This window comes from Chlorocebus sabaeus, chromosome 20 (assembly GCF_047675955.1).
Source record: "Chlorocebus sabaeus isolate Y175 chromosome 20, mChlSab1.0.hap1, whole genome shotgun sequence".
Lineage (NCBI taxonomy): Eukaryota > Metazoa > Chordata > Mammalia > Primates > Cercopithecidae > Chlorocebus > Chlorocebus sabaeus.
In genome coordinates this window covers 49957342-49983302 of record NC_132923.1, presented here as the reverse complement: position 1 = coordinate 49983302, position 25961 = coordinate 49957342, and the positions used below count along the sequence as shown (strand labels likewise).

At 38.0% G+C, this 25961-nt stretch overlaps 1 protein-coding gene across 4 annotated transcripts in view; it reads left to right on the top strand.

Moving 5' to 3' along the window:
- Nucleotides 1-25961, top strand: part of HS2ST1 (heparan sulfate 2-O-sulfotransferase 1) — a 200421-nt gene that overhangs the window by 74356 nt on the left and 100104 nt on the right. Inside the window, exon 2 of one of the 4 annotated variants that reach the window (XM_007978064.3) lies at nt 7486-7644. The exons of the other annotated variants lie outside the window; for them this stretch is intronic. The gene's annotated coding sequence lies outside the window, so the exon portion shown is untranslated. The remainder of the gene's footprint in view (nt 1-7485; nt 7645-25961) is intronic. 4 annotated transcript variants of the gene reach the window in all.

Below are 25961 nucleotides of genomic sequence, written 5' to 3'. Positions count from 1 at the left end.
AGTGCAATGGCACGATCTCGGCTCATCGCAACCTCCACCTCCCAGGTTTGAGCGATTCTCCTGCCTCAGCCTCCCAAGTAGGTGGGATTACAGGCATATGCCATCATGCCTGGCTAATTTTGTATTTTTTTTTTTTTTTTTTTTTTTTAGTAGAGATGGGGTTTCTCCATGTAGGTCAGGCTGGTCTCAAACTTCCGACCTCGGGCGATCCGCCTGCCCGGGCCTCCCAAAGTGCTGGGATTACAGGCCTGAGTGCCCAGTCGGACCCTGTCCAGTTTCTGTTGTGACTTCTGAACCAAGTTCAGATAAAAAATTTGCTCAAATCTGTGTAGCTCAAAACCACAAAATCTTGGATTCTGAAGCTCCACTGAGAGAACTTACCCACAGTCTCTGGTTGTTGTGAGAGAGGAATGGACAGAATGGGCCCAGTGGGTACTTCTCTTGGTCACTGGCTGATCTTGGGGCTTGCTAGATGCTCCACTTCATGCCCCACTCTGATGCCATCTGTTACATTCAAAAAAAAAAAAAAAAACAAAAAACAAAACTTTAGACGAATTTAACAGAGTTTAATTGAGCAAAGAATGATTTGCAAATCTGGTAGCTCCCCTGAAACATGATAGGTTCAGAGTGACTCTAGAGTTCCCACATGGTCAGATAATATTTAAGGACAGAAAAAGGAAAATGCATACAGAAAACAGAAGTGAGATATAGGAACTGCTGTATTGGTTACAGTTTGGTGTTTGCCTTATATGAACAGGGATTGAATAGTTAGCCTCCTGTGATTGGCTGAAGCCTTGTAATTGGTACAGTAGTAGGTTATAATGTATTTACACATCTACTTAGGTTATAGTTCACTATATCCAGATACCTTTAGGCTGAACCTAAAATATGTGAGGAGGCAGCTTCAGGCTATACTTAATTTAACAACATAAAGAGCTTATATTTGAGTTAAACATACTAAGATTATATCTCAAGTATGCCACTTCCTTTGGTAAGAAGCTTAAACTTTCCAAGGCTCTGTTTTCTCATCTGCAAAATGGAGATAAGACTTGTGCCTCACAGAGTTGCTGTGTGGATTAAATGAGAAAATGTAAGCTTAGCATAGTTTGGCCCTTTACTACTCACATTAACTTATCAATAGAAGAGGATAAAGTATGTACAAAATAATCTTTCTAAGAAAGAAGACACATTTTAGTAATCAGAACAATTAAATATACTTTAAGCCAGGGGTCCCCAACCCCAGGAACCGGGCTGCACAGCAGGAGGTGAGTGGCATTACCGCCTGAGCTCTGCCTCCTGTCAGATCAGGGGCAGCATTAGATTCTCATGGGAGCATTAACCCTATTGTGAACTGCGCATCTAAGGGATCTAGGTTGCACTCTTTAAGAAAATCTAATCTGAGGTAGAACAGTTTCATCCTGAAACCACTCCCCCAACCCCCCCATTCCTCCACTCCCCCCATCCCCCATTCTCCCACTCCCCCACCCTTGTTCTGTGAAAAAATTGTCTTTCTCGAAACTGGTCCTGCTGATTGAAGCCTTAAAAAGAATAGGTTTTAACATTTTCATCTTGCATAACTCATGCACTGAAAATGTGGGTTACTTGGAGTTTTGTAAAACTTTAATTTTCTGTTTCTTTTTTTTTTTTTTTTGAGATGGAGTTTCGCTTTTGCTGCCCAGAGGCATGGAGTGCAATGGCACAATCTCGGCTCACCTCAACCTCCACCTCCTGGATCCAAGAGATTCTCCTGCCTCAGCCTCCTGAGTAGCTGGGAATACAGGCATGCACCACCATGCCTGGCTAATTTTGTATTTTAAGTAGAGACGGGTTTTCTCCATGTTGTTGAGCTGGTCTCGAATTCCTGACCTCAGGTGATCCGCCCACCGTAGCCTCCCAAATTGCTGGGATTACAGGCATGAGCCACGGCGCCTGGCAAGTTTTTTGTTTATATACTGTATAGGGGAAGAAAAATATCTTTTTCTTGTACCAGTCTTAGATTCATTGGCTGGGGCCCTTTACAAGACAGATGCACAAGACAAAACTATACAAATTTATTTAATGTAAGGTTTTTTTTTTTTTTTTTTTGAGATGGAGTCTCTCTCTGTCGCCCAGGCTGGGGTGCAGTGGCACAATCTCAGCTCACTGCAAGATCCGCTTCCCGGGTTCACGCCATTCTCCTGCCTCAGCCTCCCAAGTAGCTGGGACTGCAGGCGCCCGCAACCACGCCTGGCTAATTTTTGTATTTTTAGTAGAGATGGGGTTTCACCGTGTTAGCCAGGATGATCTCGATCTCCTGACCTCATGATCCACCCGCCTCCGCCTCCCAAAGTGCTGGGATTACAGGCATGAGCCACCGCGCCCAGCTTATTTAGGTTTTGTTTTGTTAAGTAAGTTTTGTTTGACACAGGAGCCTTCATAAGGAAATGAAGACCTGAAGTAGCTGAACTTGACTGTTTTTATTCTAGTTTTGATGAAGGGGATTGTAGAAGAATTGAATAAGATAAAAAGTATGAGCTAAGTGTAATAAACCGGGAGAAACTTAGCAAGGCCTGTTTGTTCACTTTCTTCTTGGGGTCTGTGTCTATGTTCCTTTCCTCCCAGTGTAGGGAGGGTACCTCTCACAGAAGAGTCTTATGACTGGCATCAGGGGAAGGTCACCAAGTCTTTTCTGTACCTGCTGTTTCTCAAATTCCTTCATCTTAAAGTATTCCATATGCCAGGTACTGTATTTTGGGGTAGCGTGTCCCAAACCCTCAACAACTGACTTTCATTTCAAAAGCTTTTAAATCCCCTGTGATAAAAGGTGCAGTTTGTAATGTATGCAACCATACTTAGAAATCTCAAAACTGATAATAGGATTTGGCAGGGGGGTACCCCTCTATTGATTACATATGTTTATCTAGTGCTTTGATCAAAATTGTTTCCTTTTGAAAAATATAGCAGTGTTGACTTTGGTGGCGGTGGTGGGGGGTTGTTCCTACTTACATGTCTGCTGAAGCATACTATTTTAAGGTTTTGTTTTCTTTATTTATAGATAATTTAAATGCTGACTAGTTACCCTCTCCTTAGAGGCTTTATAAGTGCATTCTTATCAGTAAGATACATATTTACTGTATGACTCAGCTAGATTCTATATAGATCATGTCCTTGTATCATTACCAGTACCACATAAAAATGCTATATGGATATATAGGGGAGAAAACATAATTTATTTTGTTTCCTTTTTTGGATTGTTAGTTGAGACATTCTCTTGAAAACAAAAGCCAGATTAACAAAAGAAAAAAGTTTATTAAAGTTTGCTGTACCCATCACTTGGGAGAGGCCTCAGTTCAAAAGTATGTCTCTTTCAAGGCAGTGGCGTGGGCGACTTGCTTAAATAGTATCTTAACAAAAAGCCAGAAATTCTATATAGTGACAAGACAAAAAAGATTCTTCTTCAGGCTTCCAAAAGGTGGGGTAATATGGGAACACAGATTTACTACTGCTGTCTCTGAGCTGATAAGCAGTGTTGCAAAGGGGGCCTAGCTTTAGGTGAGAAAGGCAGCGAGGAGGGGCTGGCAAAGTGTGCCCTTTTTTAAAACTTTTAACTTGAACTAAAATCCCCAGTATTTTAGAGAGGAAAATTTTGTTTTCCTCCAGATACTTAACAGTTTATAAATGTAGTGTTCTAAGAAGTATGTTAAAGAAACACCTTAATCCTGCTTCCGTGTGAATTATATTACCTATGAAGCATCATTGTACATTTATGTAAATTCACATTTGCTAAATCACACCGAGGGAAAGCTTAATATAATCATTTCATCATTATATAATCCATTCAGTGTGATTGCATTTCCTCCTGATGCAATTTGATAAACTTGTGTTTGTATAGGTACAAGATAATGTTCCACAGATAATGAAGTTTTATACATTTTATTTTCAATGCTGTTTAGTGGGTGTATGTGTATGCTATGTAGAGAAATTAGATGAAGTTTCTCTTAACTTCATTATGGGCAACAAAATTCCTTGGCTTTGTTACAGTTTACTAGGCCCCGTAGTTAAAACACCTCTGAGTGTAGGCCAATTGTAGAATACAAAAGTACTTGTGATAAGAGCTGTAATATGAGATTGAAATTTGTTACACAAAGAGGTTACTGTCCTTTTTTTGAGGATTCAGTTTCTTTAAAACAAATGAATAGTGACTGTTTCAGGATAGTATAAAGTACAGTTTAATTTTTAACAGTGAAAGAGGCTTTGTAATGGGGTCTCGGTTAAGTCCAATTGTGGGACAAGTAAAAATGTTTAAGGGTCTTTTTATTACAGAATGAAAGCTATATTGTTTCTTAAGGAATTTAATGAACTAAAAAACGTATTTGCTTAACACTCTGATTGGTAGTACGTCAACCAAGTATCTTCATTTAACAGAAAGTACATACTTTTGTTAAATAATGAAGTTTTCTGGAAATCTGTTAACTAAGGATACTTAGAATAGGAATGTGAATATTTCAAATTTCGAATCATCCTTTTCTTATGACAAAACTCTTTTTGTAGCATTACACTGCTTTAGAATAAAGTTCATTAATGCTTGCATAAGAGGTACTGTATGTATCAAGAATAAAAAGTTGGAACTTGATAAAGTTACAGGATTTTTTTCTTCCTTTCCCAACTCTACTGTTTTGTCATTGCTCTTTGAGATGAAAGAGTCTAAACCTGCATGTCTATTTAAGTGTTGAATTTCTTGTTTCTCAATTGGGAAATGAAAGCAAAAATCTACACTTGATTTTATAATTGACCTATTTGTTTTCAAAAGTATGCACATAAATGTCAAAATTTAAATCTAATGTAACCTATTCACCCTAAGCATTAACATATCTATGTAAAAATAGTTACCCATATTGCAGGTTTAATTACCTGGTGTTTAAGAGCCCTGATGAATATTAATCTGTTTACCAGGATTATTTTCACTCTGTGCTATTAGAAAGCTCTTAAAAACACCAACATTATGTTTTATTTCTCTCACTATATAGCAATTCCTGGGCAACATAGAGGTGACATCAAGAGTAAGAGAGAAAGGGGATTAGATGTCGCCACTTGGGATTGAGGTGTTAGAAATAGTACGTTTGTTTAAAGAGAGGAAATGAAAATTTTTTTCTTTTTTCTATGCATAAGAAATGAAATTTTGTGGGGTTGGGGAGGAGATCTCTGGTTTGTGATCTTCTTTACTGATTTAATGCATTCTTTCAATATCTATGGGAAGTTATACTATGTCAGTAACTGGTAGATAAATTCTGGGGTTACATACCAAACAAGAGAGACAAGCTTCTGCTTTCTTTGGAGCTTATGTTCTCTTTAGGGATAGCAAAAAAAATAATAATAAGTAAACAAGACAATTTCATTGACTAGTAAGTGCTATGCAGGAAACAATAGAAGGTAGAGAGATAAAGAATGATTGGTGGAGTGATTTTAGATTTAGTGCTCTGATAAGATCTCTCGGAAAAGGTGATAATTAAGATGATGAGAAAGCACCAAGTGGTGGCTGGTTTCTTAAAATGAGGTATTAAATTACCTAGATCAACATATTGGATAAAATATGTAATATTTAAATGCTTTAAACTCTTAAGCTAAAAAATGATACCATTTTTTTAATGATAGCCTGTAACTAGGTGGGGACAGTAGAGAAGGGTGGTTTAATGCTGAGCAGAAAAGGAAACCAAAATGGAAAGAGATTTGTAAAAGAAGTACCAAAGGCTGGGTACAGTGGCTCATGCCTGTAATCCCAGCACTTTGGGAGGCTGAGGCGGGCGGATCACTTGAGGTTGGGATTTCAAGACCAGCCTGACCAACATGGAAAAATCCTGTCTCTACTAAAAATACAAAATTAGCTGGGCTTGGTGGCGCGTCCCAGTAATCCCAACTACTCGGGAGGCTGAGGCAAGAGAATCGCTTGAACCCGGGAGGCAGAGGTTGTGGTGAGTTGAGATTGTGCCATTGCACTCCAGCCTGGGCAACAAGAGTGAAACTCCGTCTCAAAAAATAAAAATAGCAACAAGTAGCAGAAATATGGCCATAGACTACCTTTCATAAGTGTTTGTGTTGCAGGTACATGTAGCCCATCTTGACTGGAGATGGTCCAATCTCATACTGTCTCCCAAAGCAAATGTAAGCCTCTACAGATGAAACATATTATCCTAGACCTCAGTGAACCCCTACAATTACATTTTCCAGCAAGTAGTCAAAGATAAAGCATACGAAGCAACAGACAACTGAAGGAGAACCAGCAAGAAGAGACAGCAGAATTGGAATTCCATAGCCTTGGCATATTAAAAATATTAGATACATATTTAAAATAACTATGCTTATGAATTACAATACATATGAAGATTATCGCCAAGGAAATCACAAAAAGCAGCATAGCAGATTTGAAAAGGAACCAGACAAAACTTTTGGAAATGAAAACCCTAGTAACTGAAATTTAGTAAGCCTGGTTCTGTGTTGAGTACTTTGTATCAAATGAATTATCCTACTGAAACCTTATAAACGTTAGACCATATATATATACAACAGCTATTTGAATGCCTTGGAGAGCAACCGGTGTAGGTTCGACTTGACGGTCTGTGATTCTTGAGATAAGAGAAGCTCGTGAAGTGATCTCCATATTTATTCTGGTCTTTTCCTTGAGGGAATTTTCTAATTCTCAGTGCCAGATGGAGATCAAGCAAAAAGTAGTTTTGCATGGCTGAGGAGCCTAGAGAGGCTGGTAATGGAGGCCTAATCATGGGGCTTGGGGGTGGGAGGAGAACTGCAGAGAACTGAATTTTCTGCACATAATATCTGCATATAAGTTCTCCTTTAATTTTGGTAGTTTAATCACTACCAGACCCAGAGCAGGATTTCTGGAAACCCATCTGATAACAGTGACTTTGAGGCTTAAGAGCTGAGCAAAAATTTGAGCAACTTTGAAATACAGATCAAGAGTTCAAATGCATAAAAAACTAGTAAGTGGTACACTGAAGCCATTATCAAAAAGTATATCTTTTACGATATATTCACCTGTGTAAATTGTGTTCTTAAAAGCTAAGGATGAAAGAGAATTTGTTTAAAGAAATACAGTAATAGGCTAAGGTCTGTGATCTTTATCTTATAAACATATGGAGGAGTAAGGCTGTGTCCCAAATGCAAATACTGCTTTTGAGGTATTTGAGATTAAAGTAAGAAAATACTGTAGTCCCTCCTTATCCATGAGGAATATGTTCTAAGACGCCCCAGTAGATGCCTGAAACCACAGGTAGTACTGAACTCTATGTGTAGTGTCACTTAATCTGATAAAAGTGACTGTGTGGGTGGGGAGGGAAGGGTAGCATATACAGCATGAAGGCACTGGCAGAGGAACAATAATGTCCTGAGTGGGACAGGGTGGTTTAAGATTTCATCACACTACTCACAATAGTGTTCAATTTAAAACTTTTGAATTGTTTATTTCTGGAATTTTTCACTTAATATTTTCAGACTGTGGTTGACTGTGAATAATTAAAACCATGGGTCGTGAAACTGCTGATGAAGGAGGCCTACTGTATTACACCTTCGATCATAATTGTCCACCATCTGAATGAAGCAATATATGATTCTTACTAACTTTTCACTTGCTGTACCAGATTGCTACAGAAGGTAAGACCTACTTAGAGGTCAAGGATATCCTTGTGTTGGTCCATACCTAATTCTTTAAGTCTAATCTTTGTTTTTATCTTGCTAAGGGTTTCCAATATATCTTTGTTCTTATATATAACCAGCTTTTAAATGCTTAGAAAAATTTGATGTAAGTACTACAATGTCCTCAGGATTGACCAGCACAGTTAATGCATGACCAAATACATTCAACATCCACAGGAACATATAGCACTCAGGAGCATGTTTTTAATAGGTCAGTGAATTTTCTATAGAGCTACTGCTGAGAATCATTTTTTAAAGTAATATGCTTGTCTCAAATATGCTTGTCTAAGTCAATAAGTCCATTTCACTAGAAAGTTTACAGGCAGTAAATAAAGTAATACACTGAACGAATTTTTATTGTCTCAAGTGACACAATGTCTCTAGTTTTCTTACTGTTCACAGCAGTTTTACTACAGAAGCACAACAGTCATTCCTATTCTCTTAGTGGAATTATTCGTGGCTTTTAATAAGGTAGATTTTATTAGGTTTCAAGATCTTGAATTTTTTTAGGCTTCTGTTTCCATACACACATATTCACATTTAATATGGCTTTCTAAAGTACCTTTAGATCAGAATTCATCTTTACTTTTGCTGTGTTTAAAGCATTTTCTATTGAACTTTTCAGTGAAATTCACTCAATGTAATATTTTTCCACTTTCCCAAAATCTAATTTAATATTAAAGCTGATTTACAGAAATTCATCTAAAACTTTGCTACTCAAACTGTGGTTCATGGACTAGCAATCTTTGGCCATCACATGGGAGCTTGTTACCCATGCAGAATGCCCCTCCTCCCCCATGCTGTCGCTTACTGACTCATAATCTGCATTTTAATAAGCTCAGGTGATTCATGTACACATTTAAGTTTGAGAAGCATAGATCTACAGATCTAAAAGTTTATTTACTAGTGCTTATACTTAATTTAGTTAACCCTCAAAGGGAAAGAGCACTGTGTTTTAGAAAATGTATACCACAGCATGAAAGATCAAGGTATATTAAAAGGTTTCTAGGAATATCCTAGAGGCTGATGTAATCTGTTCTTTTTGGAAAACAATAATTTTTCTTTTCTTTTTTCTTTTTCTTTTTTCTTTTTTTTTTTTGAGATTGAGTTTCGCTTTTGTTGCCCAGGCTAGAGTGCAATGGCGCGATCTCGGCTCACTGCAATCTCTGCCTTCCAGGTTCAAGCGATTCTCCTGCCTCAGCCTACCGAGTAGCTGGGATTACAGGCATGCACCATCACGCCGGCTAATTTTGTATTTTTAGTCAAGGCACGGTTTCTCCATGTTGGTCAGGCCGGTCTCAAACTCCCAACCTCAGGTGATTCACCCTCCTCGGCCTCCCAAAGTGCTGGGATTACAGGCATGAGCCACTGCACCTGGCCTTTTATTTTCTTCTTGGTGGTTTTACCATGTCATTTGCTATATGCCTTTCTTTTTGTTTATCTATTAATAATCTAGTTACACATCTTCAGTTTCAGCTCTTTTCTGTAGACTTTTGAAACCAATGTTCTCTCTCCCATTTGACTCAATTTCTATATCTGACATTTTCCATATCCAAAAAGAATATATCATCTTTCTTTTCAAATTATGCTTTTTCCCGCAACTTACTTTTGTTAATCATACTAGGTTTTAGGCCTAGTAAAGTCAAGCATTCTCCAAGAGTCTTTTCACAACTTTTCTAGTATACAGTGATTTTTCCTTTCTTAGTTCCTGTAACCCTAGAGTAGGTATGGAATTCATGTCTTTAACCCAACTTTCTATTTCCATGTTATTTGTACTTCTAATAATAAAGTTTCTGACAATAAAATATGTCAGAATGCCTCTTTGTAGATGGCAGTAATACTCCAAATGTTTAAGTTGAAAATAGTTATGCCAAAGAAAGGGAGAAAATAGTTATGCCAGCAAGTACACCTTGTCTATTGGTTGACTGTAAATATTAATTCTTTTGTTTCTGTGTTTTCAGTTAACAGGGTTGGCATGTTATGTAGTAACCAACTCTTAACAAATCTTGACTCATTAAAAAAAAAACTAAATGAAAATCCCAAAAATAGAACAGTTCTTATAAAGCAAATAATGAGTACTTTTACCTTTAAGTACATAAGAAGTGGACTTAAAATTTATGCTTGATGCCTTATCAGATGTACTGGTAATCATTTCTTAAAGCTATATTGGATTATACAAATGTAAACTAATGGTATACTAACTTAAAAAACACAATCTTAAGACTAAGGAACATTGAAGATCATCATCCCCTTATTTTAAGGTAATGGAAACTGAGACAGCATTAAATACCTGTTTCTAGTATTTCTTACCAAAAAGTATGTACAGCATATCTCTCAGCTTTTGATTTTTAGTCTAAAGTCCAGAAGCTCCAAGATGAAAAATTTCCAAATTATGCTCACTTCAAATAGAGAATATGACTTGGACTATGTGGCATTTGGCATGAGACTGCATGTGAATAATTTTAACACGAAAGACTTCCCGTTCCAAAAAAAAGTTCCAAAGAGTAGAATGTAGTTGGTAGTTTGCCCTAATCGATTGTTGGGGACATCTAGAGTTGTGCATTTGAAAGCTTATAAGACTTTGCCCAGTTTCACTCTATGTGTATTTTCTACTATTGTTTTCTTTATAGGGCATGACAATCATTTTACCTTTTATAGCTGTTGTAAGCTTCAGCTATGTAGCACAGTGGGAACATACACAATTTTGCACTTGGGAAAGTACTACCCTGTTTTCTAGGTTATAATTACTGAAACAATTTTACCAGTTCTCCCCTCAGTTTCTGTTGAGGAGTACCCACATATGCCTACTGTTCTAGAGAAGTTTAAGATACCAGTCCCTCTGAATCAGTGTTAATGCCTGCAGTATATTGGCTTCCAGGGTTTGTTGCTTTGTATTGGTCATCTTAAGTATAATGGAAGAAAGCTTTTGTTCTTATACAAGTGGATATAACCTTGATAATCTTGTATATCATTTTGAGAAATGGGAAAAATAGCTGAAAAATCAGAACAAAAATATATTAAAATCTTTATTTTTCCAAAATGCCAAAATGTTCTATGGGGATAATCAGGAGAAAAGAGGTGCTGTATGTGAATACCTTTAGATTTACTGTACACAGGCTAATCCTCATAATCCATTGCTTATCTTTTTGAACCAAGTTCCTATCTCCCCAAAATACCATGTTAATCTTAGGGTTAAATTTTGTTTCAAATCTTTATTTCCTTTTGGGGGGAAAAGAAAAAAAAAAAAGGCTGTTGTAGTGGTTGTTTTCCAAATTTTCCTTGCCTTGTCATTTTTTGTATGGGCTATCTGCAAAGGAGAAAATTTGTAATCTAAATTTAATATAGCTTCAAATATTTAAATGGTTTTTAAAAGTCCAAGAGAATTTTCCTCTGAAAATTAAAAGATAGAGCCTTCTAGAACTTTAGAGCTCAGAATTAAAGAACTTTAAAAATAAAGTATTACTTTTAAAAAGACTATTTATGAAAAGTTGTTATTGTAGTATTACTGTTGTAGTTTTTTTTGAGACGGAGTTTCACTCTTTTTGCCCAGGCTGGAGTGCAGTGGCGCGATCTTGGCTCACCTCAATCTCCACCTCCCGGGTTCAAGCGATTCTACTGCCTCAGCCTTCTGAGTAGCTGGGATTACAGGCATGTGCCACCACGCCTGGCTAATTTGTATATTTAGTAGAGACAAGGTTTCTCCATGTTGCTCAGACTGGTCTCAAACTCCTGACCTCATGTGATCTGTCCACGTGGGCCTCCCAAAGTGGTGGGATTATAGGCAAGAGCCACCCTGTGGCCAGGAGTATTGTTTGTCTGTCTGTTTGTTTTTTGAGACGGAGTCTTGCTGTCTCCCAGGCTGGAGTGCAGTGGCGCGATTTCAGCTCACTGTAAGATCCGCCTCCAGGATTCACACCATTCTCCTGCCTCAGCCTCCCGAGTAGCTGGAACTACAGGTGCCTGCCACCGCGCCTGGCTAATTTTTTGTATTTTTAGTAGAGATGGGATTTCACACTGTGTTAGCCAGGATGGTCTCTTATCTCCTGACCTCCTCATCTGCCTGTCTTGGCTTCCCAAAGTGCTGGGATTACAGGCATGAGCCACCGCATCTGGCCGGACTATTTGTATTTTTAAAATAACGTCTGCTTCTAAATTTTTTGGTAGGTGAGATAACTTCGTATGTAGCTGCTGTTTAGACTCTTAAATGTTAAACCTGGCCAGGTGCCATGGCTCACGCCTGTAATCCCATCACTTTGGGAGGCCAAGGCTTGCAGATTGCTTGAGTACAGGAGTTCCAGACCAGTCTGGGTAATATGGTGACACCCTGTCTTTACAAAAATTACAAAAAAATTAGTGGGGCGTGGTGGTGTATGCCTATAGTCCCAGTTACTTGGGAGGCTGAGGTGGGAGGATCACCCAAGCCTGGGAAGTTGAGGCTGCAGTGAGCTGTGCCGTGATTGCACCACTGTACTCCAGCCTAGGTGACAAGAGTGAGACCCTGGAGACTTTGTCTCAGAACAAAAAAAAAAAAAAAAAAAAAGAGTTAAACCTGTGTATCTCAATCACTATGTAGTTCGGTTTTTTTACACAAAAGTCTATTTTTTTTCCTTGCCCTTTGAACCAAAAAAATAAATAAACAAAAAATTTCCCTCCCGCTGACTACCTTGTATAGGTCCCGTTTTTGGTCACCTACAACCCTGAAAATCCTTGACTCCTGATTGGACATTTTGGGAGTCATCTAAAGCCATTTGGGAAGCATTGATCAGTCTAGAATGTAGATATGGAACAATGGCTCTTGCTACTTTTTAGCAGTGGAACTATTTAATGAAAATCTGTCATAGAAACTTAGGATGTATAAATGTACAACACATAAACTCCTCTTCTTTTGAAGCAGTAGGCGCAGAGGTTGGATTTGGGCCCTATCTACTTGTATAAGCAAGGGGTGTGTGTGGCCCACACCCTGATGACTCCACAGATCCCAGCCCAGACTAGAAGAATGCGTCTGTAATAAGTGATGAATCTGGTGAAGAAGGATCTTTGAATAGGGAAAGCAAAGTATTGGTGCCTTATAAGTTTTGAAGAAACCCTTGACTGGCTGTGATTGAAGTAGAACATAAGATTAAATCAGAAGCTCTTTAAGATGCATTTTATCTGTTTTGAGTTAGGTATGAAATTAATTGAGGCTAAGATTCAGGAGAAAAAAATAGAATAATGTTTACACATTGTTAACATGAGTATTCATACTAAATGGGATTTTACGTGCAGTTAACTAAAGCTAAAAAATAGTTTTTGAATGTATACAGTATTCATGAACAAAAATCATTTAGTTTTTGCTTTTATGAATAGCATTGTAAAGTTCCGTGCTTACGTTACCATTAACCTGTTTAATCAGATGCACTTAGAGTTGCGTATTCTGGGTTTGTGTTAGAACAAAAAGTCAATTTTTGTAATTTCTTTTATGCTTGTCTCTTGAATTTTGTTTGATGCTCTTACCTTTATAGACCCTGTCAAATACAGTCAGCTCTCTGTAGCCATTGGTTCCATACCTGGATTCAACCAGTCACAATAAAAAATATTCAGAGAAAGAAAGGATGGTTGCTTCTGTAATGAAGATGTACAGATTTTTTTTCTTGTCATTATTCCCTGAACAATACAGTATAACAACCATTTACATAACATTTTCATTGTAGTAGGTATAATAAGCAACCTAGAGATGATGTAAGTATATAGGAGGATGTGTGTAGGTTATATGCAGATATTATACCATTTAATATAAGGGACTTGAGCATCTCCTCTGAAGTTTGGTATTTGATAGAGTTCTTAAAAGCAGTCGTCTACGGATACTGAGGGATGGACAACTGTATGTAATTGTTTGTTTTTTAGTCCCCCGCTAACTTGTTACATTTTTTAACAATAGGATTCTCAATATGTGGCTAAGGAAAATGTTTGTGCCACCAAACATAGCTTCTGAATCTTTTTTGTTGTTCATTTATTGATTCAAAAAATATTTACTGAATACTGGGTGGGCGTGGTAACTGACACCTGTAATCCCACCACTTTGGTAAGCTGAGATGGGCAGATCACCTGAGGTCAGAAGTTTGAGACCAGCCTGGCCACCATGGTGAAACCCCATCTCTACTACAAGTAGAAAAATTAGCTGGGCATGGTGGAAGGTGCCTGCAATCTCAGCTACTTGGGAGGCTAAGGCAAGAGAACTGCTCGAACCCGGGAGGTGGAGGTTGCAGTGAGCCGAGATCATGCTACTGTGCTCCAGCCTACATGATGGAGGGAGACTCCATCTCAAAACAGATGTACAAATATATATATAAGCCTGTGTATCTCAATCACTATGTAGTTTGTTTTTTTTACGCAAAAGTCTTTTTTTCTTACTCTTTTGACATATATATATATAAAATTGTTAAGGGGCTGTTTGTCAGAGGAATGCATCATACAGCAAGTTTTGTTTATTAGCAGATAAATATTTACTCTGTATTAGAGTCACTGTCATCTGAAGAATGACAAAGTAAAATTTTTTGTGCCAGTTTGAGTATATTCCCTGAACTAATTCCATCCATAGTTGGATATGAGAATATAAAAGACAAAATGTCCTTTCTAGAAATATTCACAGTGCACTCATGGTGAACACTAACACTAAAGGTGCTATAGAGCTTCAAGTTTTTCGGAGAATATTAAGAGTTACAAGGAGACTTAGGAGCCATATGGCGCATATTCTCAACCAATATAGAAATCCAGGCCGTATTGTTTTTGATAAGCCAGCATCCGTCACCTACTTAAAATTTCTACAAATGGTTACATTCGTAAAGGACAAGCTATTTCTTTTTTGTTGTTGTTGTTTTTTTTTGAGATGGACTCTTGCTCTGTCGCCCAGGCTGGAGTGCAGTGGCTGGATCTCAGCTCACTGCAAGCTCCGCCTCCCGGGTTCACGCCATTCTGCTGCCTCAGCCTCCCGAGTAGCTGGGACTACAGGCACCCACCACCTCGCCTGGCTAGTTTTTTGTATTTTTTAGTAGAGACGGGGTTTCACCGTGTTAGCCAGGATGGTCTCGATCTCCTGACCTCGTGATCCACCCGTCTCAACCTCCCAAAGTGCTGGGATTACAGGCTTGAGCCACCGCGCCCGGCCGCTATTTCATTTTTAATTAGGTCATTCTTGGAAATAATAGTTTGAATAATTAGTTGAACAAAAAGTGCCAGTTTTGACCTCTGCAGTTAAAAGTTTATGCCTAATCTAATCAGCCTTCCACAGGATGGCAGTTAACATGTTTAAAGATAGTTATCATGTCCCTCTGATAAGATTTTTTTTTTCTTTGTATCAGTATCTTTTAAAGTTGATATCTTTTGCTATGAATCTCAAATTGAGAAGGGTTGCTTATCATAGTATGAATATCCTTTCACCCACGCAGAGGCAGGATCTTCTTCTGTACATGTTGGTTTTGCTATTTTTCTTGAGCTTTCAGTATTTTGTCTTGTTAGCTCAAGGTTGGTGTACCTTATCCTCCAATTTTCCTAAATTTTCAAATATATCAATCCTGATACCTTTTTAAGCAAAGAAGATATTTGATCTATTAGTGTTATTTTAACTAATTGACTCTTAAATCATTATATTAAATTATAGAGTAAATATTAAGGTATAGCCAGTGAAAAAATTAACTACAATAAAAGACAAAATTGAGTGATATTAGACATTTAGTGTATAAATAAACATCAGTGATTTACATTGTTGGAAAAATAATAACACTGTAAACATGATCTCTGTAGCAACTGTGGATTCAATAATTAACGATTAAATGAATGTGTATATTTTGAATGCTCTTCCTTTATATATCATCACTTGTTGGATACATAAGTATTCAGATGGCCTTTGTGGCATGTTTAAGAGACTCTCTTTTACTAGGTGAACTGAGATGCTCCTAAATTGTAATTACATAGTGTAAGACCTCACATACCAATCCTTGTTCTCCTCAATCATATTACCAAAGTTTGGTGTATTTTGAAGGATTTGCCTATGATAAAATAACTTTTTAGAGTTTTTTTTAAGAATCAGTGTGATGGAAGAAAACAGTGGATTTCTGTTAGCATTTTGTGAGAAGTGGAAGATTACATTACTATTGTCTCTACTTCTTCCTTGTAAAGAAAATATCCTCATTACATTTTTGAGTGAAAAGAAAGATTTATTTCTAGAGCCATATTTTTGTATGAAATTATGGTTTTCATAACTTTCTAAATATTAGGTGGAATAAGAGAAATTCTTTGTCTAATCTGTTATGAAAACAAATCTTTAAATTTTTTTTGTGAAAATCTTGAAATACGCTGGTAAGTTTTGTAATAGGCTGTTTAGCATTCCATTGCAATTTGGGGAAATGCTTACTGTTTTCCTTGTAATGTTTTCTATTACCTTAAAATGCACTAGTATTGCCTAAGGATAGTAGTGAATTAATGAAAAAATTTAGCATTGACATGACCCACTCAGCTTATTTTTTGTTGCCAAAAGGTTCAAAAGAAGACATTTAGTAATGCTGTGAGCCATGGGAGTTGCTGAGCTGGTTTATTATTACAGCACAACCCAGACATGCAAGATATCCTTAAATAAAGGGCACTGAGGTAAATAATGCACACAGAGCACTTAATAGTCAACAGGACTTGGTTTGCATATATAGGCAATGCTGCCTACTGATTGATGAAGCCTATTATCATGAGATTGTGTTTTTATTAAAGGCAACACTTAGTAATTCTGTGCACAGATGATTAATAGCCAAATGGTTATAGATTTTAGTTAATTAGAATGGTTAAGATGAAAATTCTGAATGAAATAAATTGAATCATTTCTTTATATTGATCCATTATACATGAAATTATTAAAGCTTAAGATTGCCATGTAAAGGTAAATCATGCTATGAGTATTCTAACCAAAGTGAATCATTTTAGTCAGTTCTTATGATATTAACATGCTATGATTAATCTAAAATTGATTTCTAAATATTTGCTAACATAAGATAATAGCTTAATCTTTTTATTAGCAATAATTTTTGTTCAGTAGCAGCTGCTGAGTTAGAGCAATAAGGACAAGTCATTGTTAACATTCTGTTGTAGAATTCTTCTAGTTCTTTCATTATATGACTGCTAGTACTTGTTTTCTCTATAGTATGGAGTGAGTGAAATAGCAGTCTTATAAAATAGAAGATATTTTAGACTAAGTGAATAATGCTGTCCATTGCAGTAGGAAGAAGGGTAAAATTCTTTTCTGACAATAGCATAAAGGTTTCTTGGTCAGCAAGTTCTGTATAGGTTATACCTAAATAACCTCTTAATTTCTTTTCTTAAGCCCTGCAGTCACACCAGAAGCAAATGAAAATCATTTAGAAACTCAGATTTATCAGTTTATTATATTATGTCTAGTTTTTTTTAAATGTTATATTCTAGAATATAGTTTCATACATGTACTTTCACACACACATATTCATATAACATCCTAAGAGATACATGTATATGTGTATGTGCATTTTCTATTTATATTTTGTGATGCTTGGCTTCCTAACACACGAGTAAAAATATCTACCAAATATTTAATTTGTAGCTCCTGCCACCATTTCTACAATGGTGGGAATACCTAGAGGCTTGGCCTGTAAGTTATTATAGAGGATGCACAAAAGGACACAGCTCAAGCACTGTGAGAGCATTTTATTTGTAATTAATACACTCCCAGCATAGCAAGGCTGGTTAAAATGTGATAGGAGAAACCACCTCCTGTTTCACTTCATACCTGTTACTTTCTACTCATTTTTTTTTTTTCATCTCAAAATACTTTGCACCCCTCTGACATTTCTCCAGTAATTCACATCTTTACAGTATTTTTTTTCATTCTAAGGCTACTTCATGACACTTGACTTTACAGTATTTGCAGTGTGACATAGTTTATCATTTATGCACAATGCTAATGTAGAATACCATTTCAATGCCTGTGTCCTTGTCTCTCTTTCATTTAAAAATAACGGCATCAGATTCTCCTTGAAGTGCTGTGTTTATAATTTTCTGTATATTCCTGTGCATCTATTTTTAAATCTTTTAATAGTCTCAACTATGTAATCTTAGTTTTCAGTAAAATAAAATGGTAAAAATCTATCTTCTTCGTTGCAAATTAATCTGAAAGTAAAAATTATTTTTTAAAAAAAATTTATTTGTAATTTTTGTGGGTACATAGTAGGTATAAAATTAATTTTTAATTGTAGCATATAACTAAGAAAGTTACTCAGATTTCGGAATTGCGAGGAAAGAAATATTTTCATAGAAAATTACTTAAATTGGGCATTCTTGGACACTGCTTTTGGTCTAGTCTTGACAAATTTTTTAAGTGGAATGTTTCCTGTGTTAAATCTCAGAGAAGCAAAGTCAATTTACCTGAAATTATATTGAGATATAATCAATATGTAGAGTGACTTAAAAATAAGAAGACAAGTCCAGTAGTAGGTCTTACACAGAAATTTGTCTCATTTCTTTTCACAACTCATGTTCTTAGGGCAAAATAATGTATAACATATACCATTAGTTAATGACTCATATTTAGAATTTGATAATTATATCTAGCACTTAAGCAGAAATGAAGACTGATTTCTTGTGTCATATATTGACAAAACATTTACATACTGTAATATTTTGAAACATAATTACTGAGCAAAAATAACATGAATGTTTTACTTAATTGCATTTGCTTCAGTATCAGTTATCCAGAAACTCCAAGACAGTTCTTAAGTGAACTTTCTAAATTAAGTAGCAAGTAATCTTTTAGTCCAGCTCATAAATTAATGTTTTGACAATTTATTAGGAAACAATGCAGGATAAAATTGAAAAGACTTGGAGTGGGTACAACTGTTTATGTTTGGTTACAGCTTAAGAAGTTTTTGCAAGCCCCATTACAGTAAAAATTCCTCATAAACAGTATTTTAAAATATTAAAATCTACTTGCTAATTCTCTAGCTACCAAGCTACAAAATTCAGAAGGAGTTGTGTTGTTTTGTTTTGTTTTATTTTATTTTATTTATTTATTTGAGACAGGGTCTCACTCTGTCACCCAGGCTAGAGTGCAGTGGTGCAATCATGGCTCACTGCAGCCTCGACCTCTTGGACTCAAGTGATCCCCTTGCCTCAGCCTCCCAAGTAGCTGGGACCACAGGCGCATGCCACCACACCCTGCTGATTTTTGTAGTTTTTGTAGAGATGAGGTTTTACCATGTTGTCCAAGCTGGTCTCAAACTCCTGAGCTCGAGCGATCGCCCACCTCAGCCTCCCAGATTGCAGGCATGAGCCACCCCATACTGGCCCAGAAGGAGTTTGAAATTAGAAAATTACTGTGGACAATATTGTGAATTCCTAGCTTGTCACTATTACCTCTGTTATATACAATGTGTATTATGTGTTTACCTTTCCCCATCCCTTTAAACTGTGTATAAAACAGTAAGTGTGATAATTAACCTTCTTTCCAGTAATCTTTGGAAAGAAGTAGGAAAGGTGAACAGGCTCAAATTAAATGCAGTCTCAGACATTGAAGAGGCTTCCAAGAAAATGGGAGCAGCTGATCTTGTTATTTGTGGTAGTCCCCTGACATACAGTTAGCCAGTTAGCCAGTACTTACACACACAGAAATGGACTTCAGGTTGAGTAGTTGCCATGGGTATATACCATTTGACTGTTTTTAATGTCTGTGTTGTTTACAATATTGCATATCTCTCTCATTCCCCACATATCATGGTTTATTAGTCAGCTTTTGGTAAACTGTAATAGCAAACAACTCAAAAATTTTAGTGGCTTATTTGTTCTCATGTGTACTTTGTGAATCTGCTGTGTTCTGCTCTGTGCCCTCTTATTCTGATACCTAGGCTAAAGGAGAGAGGGAAGATGAGATAGCAGGACCTGTATCATGGCTCTTAAAACTTCTGCTTGAGGCCGGGGGTAGTGGCTCACACCTGTAATCTCAGCACTTTGGGAGGCTGAGGCGAGCAGATCACGAGGTCAGGAGATTGAGACCATCCTGGCTAACAGAGTGAAACCCCGTCTCTACTAAAAATACAAAAAAATTAGCCAGGCATGGTGGCGGGCACCTGTAGTCCCAGCTGCTCGGGAGGCTGAGACAGGAGAATGGCGTGAACCCGGGAGGCGGAGCTTGCAGTGAGCCGAGATTGCGCCACTGCACTCCAGCCTGGGCGACGCAGCAAGACTCCTTCTCAAAAACACACACACACACACACACACACACACACACACACACACACAAATAAAACTTCTGCTTGAAACTGGCACATAGCACTTTCACATGTCATTGGTAAAGCAGGTCAAATGAAAGCAAGAAATGTAAGCCTTCTATAGGAACAGGCTCAGTAAGGGAAGAGCAGCTAATACTAGGACTGTAATACTATTTGTCACATAGGAGTTAACATTTCTGTCTCCCAGCTGCACCAACCACTGCCCCATCCCTACTGTTTATGGTAGAGAAGCACATTTTAATTTTTTTAGCTTTTACATGATTCTTGATTTTCTTAATTACTATTTACATATTATAGAATGAAATTAGGAGGTAACAGTAAAATCAGTGACACTGGTGAATGCAGAGAGATTAGTTTACAGAACATACTATGTCATTTATATCCATACTGGTAACTTCTTACTACAAAAATAAATTGACAGTAATGTAGGAAAAACATATTATTCCCTCTTTGTTTTTTTGTATAGAGTGCCATTCTGGTGAAGGAGCCAGTAGAGAAATTTGGAGGAACAAATTAAACATTTTTATTTTTCATGTTAGATATTTTTATATGTAGACTAATACTAGATGTTCTGCTCTTTATAGCCATATTCATATGGCTATAAATTTGAAATATTTTGAAGTACCAAAGCTTTTAAAGTAATATTTCTTATTTATTTAAAACACAATAAAAGCATATAAAGACACAAATAGATTTTCATGGTTTTACTGTTTTTTTGTTTGTTTGTTTTTTTGAGACAGAGTCTCCCTCTGTTGCCCAGGCTGGAGTGCAGTGGCATGATCTCAGCTCACTGCAGCCTCCACCTCCTGGGTTCAAGCGATTCTCTTGTCTCAGCTTCCTGAGTAGCTGGGACTACAGGTGTGTGCTGCCATGCCCAGCTAACTTTTATATTTTTAGTAGAGATGGGGTTTCATCATATTGGCCAAGCTGGTCTTGAACTCCTGGCCTCAGGTGTTCACACCCACTTCAGGCTCCCAAAGTGCTGGGTGAGACATGAGCCACCGGGCCTGGCCTCTTCACATTTCTTATAGAAATATATTCCTATTAATGAGTAGCAAATAATTCTGAACATAAAAGTTGAGATTCTGAATCTCCTTCCTGTCAAATCAAAAAGCTATCAGTTCCATTATGTTTTTGTTCAGTTATATTTCCTTTTACTTTTTACCAAAATTTTTTCCTCCAGCATTCTTTTTATTATTATTTTTTTAAAATTTTGCCCAGGGTGGAGTGCAGTGGCATGATCGTAGCTCACTGCAGCCTTGAACTCTTGGGCTCAAGCAATTCTGTCTCCACCTCCCAACAGCTGGGACCACAGGTGCATGCCACCACACCCAGCTAATTTTTAAATTTTTTTGTAGTGACAGGGTCTCACTATGTTTTCCAAGCTGGTCTGGAATTCCTGGGCTCAAGTGATCCTCCTGCCTTGGCCTCCCAAAGTGCTGAGATTACAGGCATGAGCCACTGTGCCCAGCTGCTCCCCAGTATTCTTAATGCCACTTGAAAGATTGATTCTATAAATGGGTTCACTTTTCTTTTCATTCTTTAATTAACTCATCAATAATAGAATTAGGGCATTGTATATTGTTATTTTATAGGACAGCCATCTGTCTTACCTAACAAAATCAGCATAATTTAAATCTTAATTTCATATTGAGCACCTCTGTTAGGGTACACAAGAGTTTTTCTTATTTGGCAGCACAACAGTCCAAAGCAAAGTGACACATTTAGGTCTAAGATATGTACCTTGAGGAATTGATAATTGTAACTTTCTTCTTTATGTGTCATTTTGGAGATGCAAGTAGCATAGCTAGGACATGTAGTTTTATTTATATTGTTTAGTGGCTGAGGAAGGTTAACTTGAAATCTTTTTGTATTTGCATAGTAACGTAATTATCACTTCTCCTTCAGTGTGCATGCAGTGCATTGATTCATGATTAATTGATTCCCCTTTCCGCAATATTGTCTTCCAGTACTTTCAGAGGATAGAAATTTCCAGTAATGCTTAAAGTGTTCTACTTTTTTTTTCTTCAGTTGAGGGTTACTTACCCATCAGCATTTCACCTTTTTACTAGCACTTTTATCCAAATCATAGATTTTCCTATCACTGTTAATATTTGTGTTAGTCTGTTCTCACGCTGCTAATAAAGACATACCCGAGACTGGTAATTTATAAAGGAAAGAGTTTTAATGGACCCACAGTTACACATGACTGGGGAGGCCTGACAATTATGGCAGAAGGCGAAGGGGAAGCAAGACACATCTTAACGTGGTAGCAAACGAGAGCTTGTGCAGGGGACAGGCTGTCATGAGACTTATTCACTATCATAAATAAAACAATCAGATCTCGTGAGACTTATACACTATCATGAGAATAGCACAGGAAGGATCCACCCCAAAGATTCAGTTGCCTCCCACTGTGTCCCTTTCATAACACATGGGACTTATGGCAGCTACAATTCAAGATGAGATTTGAGTGAGGACACAGCCAAACTATATCATTCTGCCCCTGGCCCCTCCCAAATCTCATGTCCTCACATTCCGAAATGAAACATGCCTTCCCAACAGTCCCCCAAAGTCTTAACTCATTCAGCATTAACTCAGAAGTCTGCAGTCCAATGTCTCATCTGAGACAAGGCAGGTCTCCTCTGCCTATGAGCCTGTAAAATCAAAAGCAAGTTAGTTACTTCCTAGATACAGTGGCAGTATAGGCATTGGGAAAATATAGTCATTCCAAATGGGAAAAATAGGCCAAAACAAAGGGGCTACAGGCCCCCTGCAAGTCCAAAATTCAGTGGGGTAGTCAAATCTTAAAGCTCTAAAATGATCTTTTTTGACTCCATGTCTCACATCCAGGCCATGCTGATGCAGGAGGTGGGCTTCCCCATGTTCTTGGACAGCTCTGCCCCTGTGGCTTTGCAGGGTACAGCCTCCTTTGTGACTGCGTTCATGGGCTAGCTTTGAGTGTCTGCAGCTTTTGCAGGTGCATGGTGCAAGCTGTTTACTATTCTGGGGTCTGGAGTACAGTACCCCTCTTCTCACAGCTCCAGTAGGCAGTTCCACAGTGGAGAATCTGTATGGGGGCTCCCACAGAGCATTTGCCTTCCACACTGCCCTAGCAGAGGTTCTCCATGAGGGCCCCACAACCGTAGCACACCTCTGCCTGGACATCCAGGCATTTCCATACAACCTCTGAAATCTAGGTGGAGGTTCCCAAACCTCAATTTCTGACTTCTGTGCACCCACAGGCCCAACATCATTTGTAAGCCACCAAGGCTTGGGGCTTGCACCCTTTGAAGCCACTGTGTGAGCTGTACCTTGACCCCTTTTAGCCATGGCGAGAAAGCAGGGCACCAAGTCCTGAGACTACACAAAACAGCAAGGCTCTGAGTCTGGCCCGGGAAACCATTTTTTCCTCCTAGGCCTCTGGGCCTGTGGTGGGAGGGGCTGCCATGAAGACATGTCATGCCCTGGAGACATTTTCCTCATTGTCTTGGTGATTAACATTTAGGTCCTTGTTACTTTCGCAAACTTCTGCAACTGGCTTGAATTTCTTCTCAGGAAATGAGTTTTTCTTTTCTGTTGCATTGTCAGGCTGCTAATTTTCTGAACTTTTATGCTCTGCTGCTTTTTTTAAACATAAGTTCTGATTCCAGACTGTATCTTTGTGAGTACATAAAGCTGAATGCATTTAACAGCACCCAAGGCACCTCTTGAATGCTTTGCTGCTTAGAAATTTCTTCCATCAGATACCCTAAATTATTTCTCTCAAGTTCAAAGTTCCACAGGTCTCCAAGGCAGGGGCAAAATGCACCAGTTTCTTATGCCAAAACGTAGTAAGAGTCACCTTTATTTTAGTTCCCAGAAGTTACTCATCTCCATCTGAGATGAGCAGCATTTAATCAAAGCCATTCAACAAGTCTCCAGGAAGTTCCAAACTTTCCCACATCTTTCTGTCTTCTCAGCCCTCCAAACTGTTTCAACCTCTTGCCTATTACCCAGTTTCAAAGTAGCTTCCACATTTTGGGGTATCTTTGCAGCAGCACCCCACTACCTCAGTAACAATTTACTGTATTAGTCTGTTCTCATGCTGCTAATAAAGACGTACCCGAGACTGGTAATTTATAAAGGAAAGAGGTTTAATGGACCCACAGTTCCACATGACTGGGGAGGCCTCACAATCATGGGGGAAGGCAAAGGTGAAGCAAGACATGTATTACTTGGCACAAGACAGCTTGTGCAGGGGAACTCTCCTTTATAAAACCATTAGATCTTGTGGGACTTATTTAATAGTACAAGAACAGCATGGGAAAGACCTGCCCCCATGATTCAGTTACCTCCTACTGGGTCCCTCCCATGACACATGGGAAGAATTATGGGAGCTGCAATTCGAGATGTGATTTGGGTGGGCACACAGCCAAACCATATCAGTATTCATTGTGCAAAATGAAATTTTAGAACAGCTATGTAGTGCAAAAGTTGTCAAAATCAAAATGGAATCACTAATGTTAAAAAAAAATCCTGACAAATACAACTGGAGGAGGCTGTGAAGAGAGGGTTTTCATGCTTAAATGCCTGATAAAAAGTGTCATAAAAGACTCCACAAAAACCACAACCATGTACAAAGGCCATCACAACTTTACTCGATAAATACTTCTACCCAAGACATCTGTCCAGCAACTGACTGTCCAACCTCTGACAGGTGTCACTCTTGTTATTGATCTTTGTAGCCAAGGATAATCATTTTAAAACATTTATCTTATCCTCCTCAGTTTTCGTTTAAAAACTATTGTCTTCCTAACTTCCCTAAATACACACATCATTTACTGTGACACAGGTATTCTCATTACATTGCTCTTTCCAAATAAATATCTTTCTTTTAGAGAACCTTTCTCAGTTTGTTATTAAGGTTGACAATAACATGCCTTTACTTAGCAGTAACTTTGTGGGGTTTTTTTGTTTTTGTTTTTTGAGATGGAGTCTCGCTCAATCACCAAGCTGGAGTGCAGTGGCATAATCTCAGCTCACTGCAGCCTCCGACTCCCGGGTTCAAGTGATTCTGCTTCAGCCTCCTGAGTAGCTGGTACTACAGGCATGCCCCACTAAGCCCAGCTAATGTTTGTATTTTTAATAGAGACAGGGTTTCACCATGTTGGCCAGGATGATCTCGATCTCTTGACCTCATGATCTGCCCACCTCAGCCTCCCAAAGTGCTGGGATTACAGGCATGAGCCACCGCACCTGGCCCTGTAATTTTTTATGTTGAGTGTTTCCTTGAAGGGCATGTGGAAGAAAATGCCATAAGGTGACCCATCTTACTTTAAATTTCTAGTTTAGAGTGATATTATTTTGAATTTCTACTATAGAATTGAAAATTAAACCCAATGAAAAGCAATTTAGCTCTTTTTCTTTTTTTTTGTTTTTATTTTTTGAAATGGAGTCTATCTCTGTCACCAGGCTAGAGTGCAGTGGCACCATCTCGGCTTACTGCAACCTCCAACTCCTGGGTTCAAGTGATTCTCCTGCCTCAGCCTGCTGAGTAGCTGGGATTACAGGCATGTGCCACCATGCCCTGAAAATTTTTATGTTTTTAGTAGAGACGATGTTTCACCATGTTGGCCAGGATGATCCTGATCTCCTGACCTCGTGATCTGCCCACCTCAGTCTCCCAAAATGCTGGGATTACAGGCGTGAGCCACTGTGCCCAGCCTTAACTCTTTTTCTTAATGAAAATGAAGGGGTTTTTGTGTTGTTGTCTGTTTGGTTATTATATCTTCATATAACTCAGAATTTAAAGCCAAAGGTGCTAATCCACTCTGGATAGACCCAGTTAAAAGCAGAGTGGCATAGCTTCCGTGAGTCTTGGTTTATCATCAGGATATTTAACCTTGAACTCATTACCTGTTTACCTCCCATTAGAAACCTGGATGGGAGACATCAGTTTTGGAGAAGATGGTCTGATGTAGTTGTTTTCCACGTTAATCAGTCAGTGAATTAATTAAT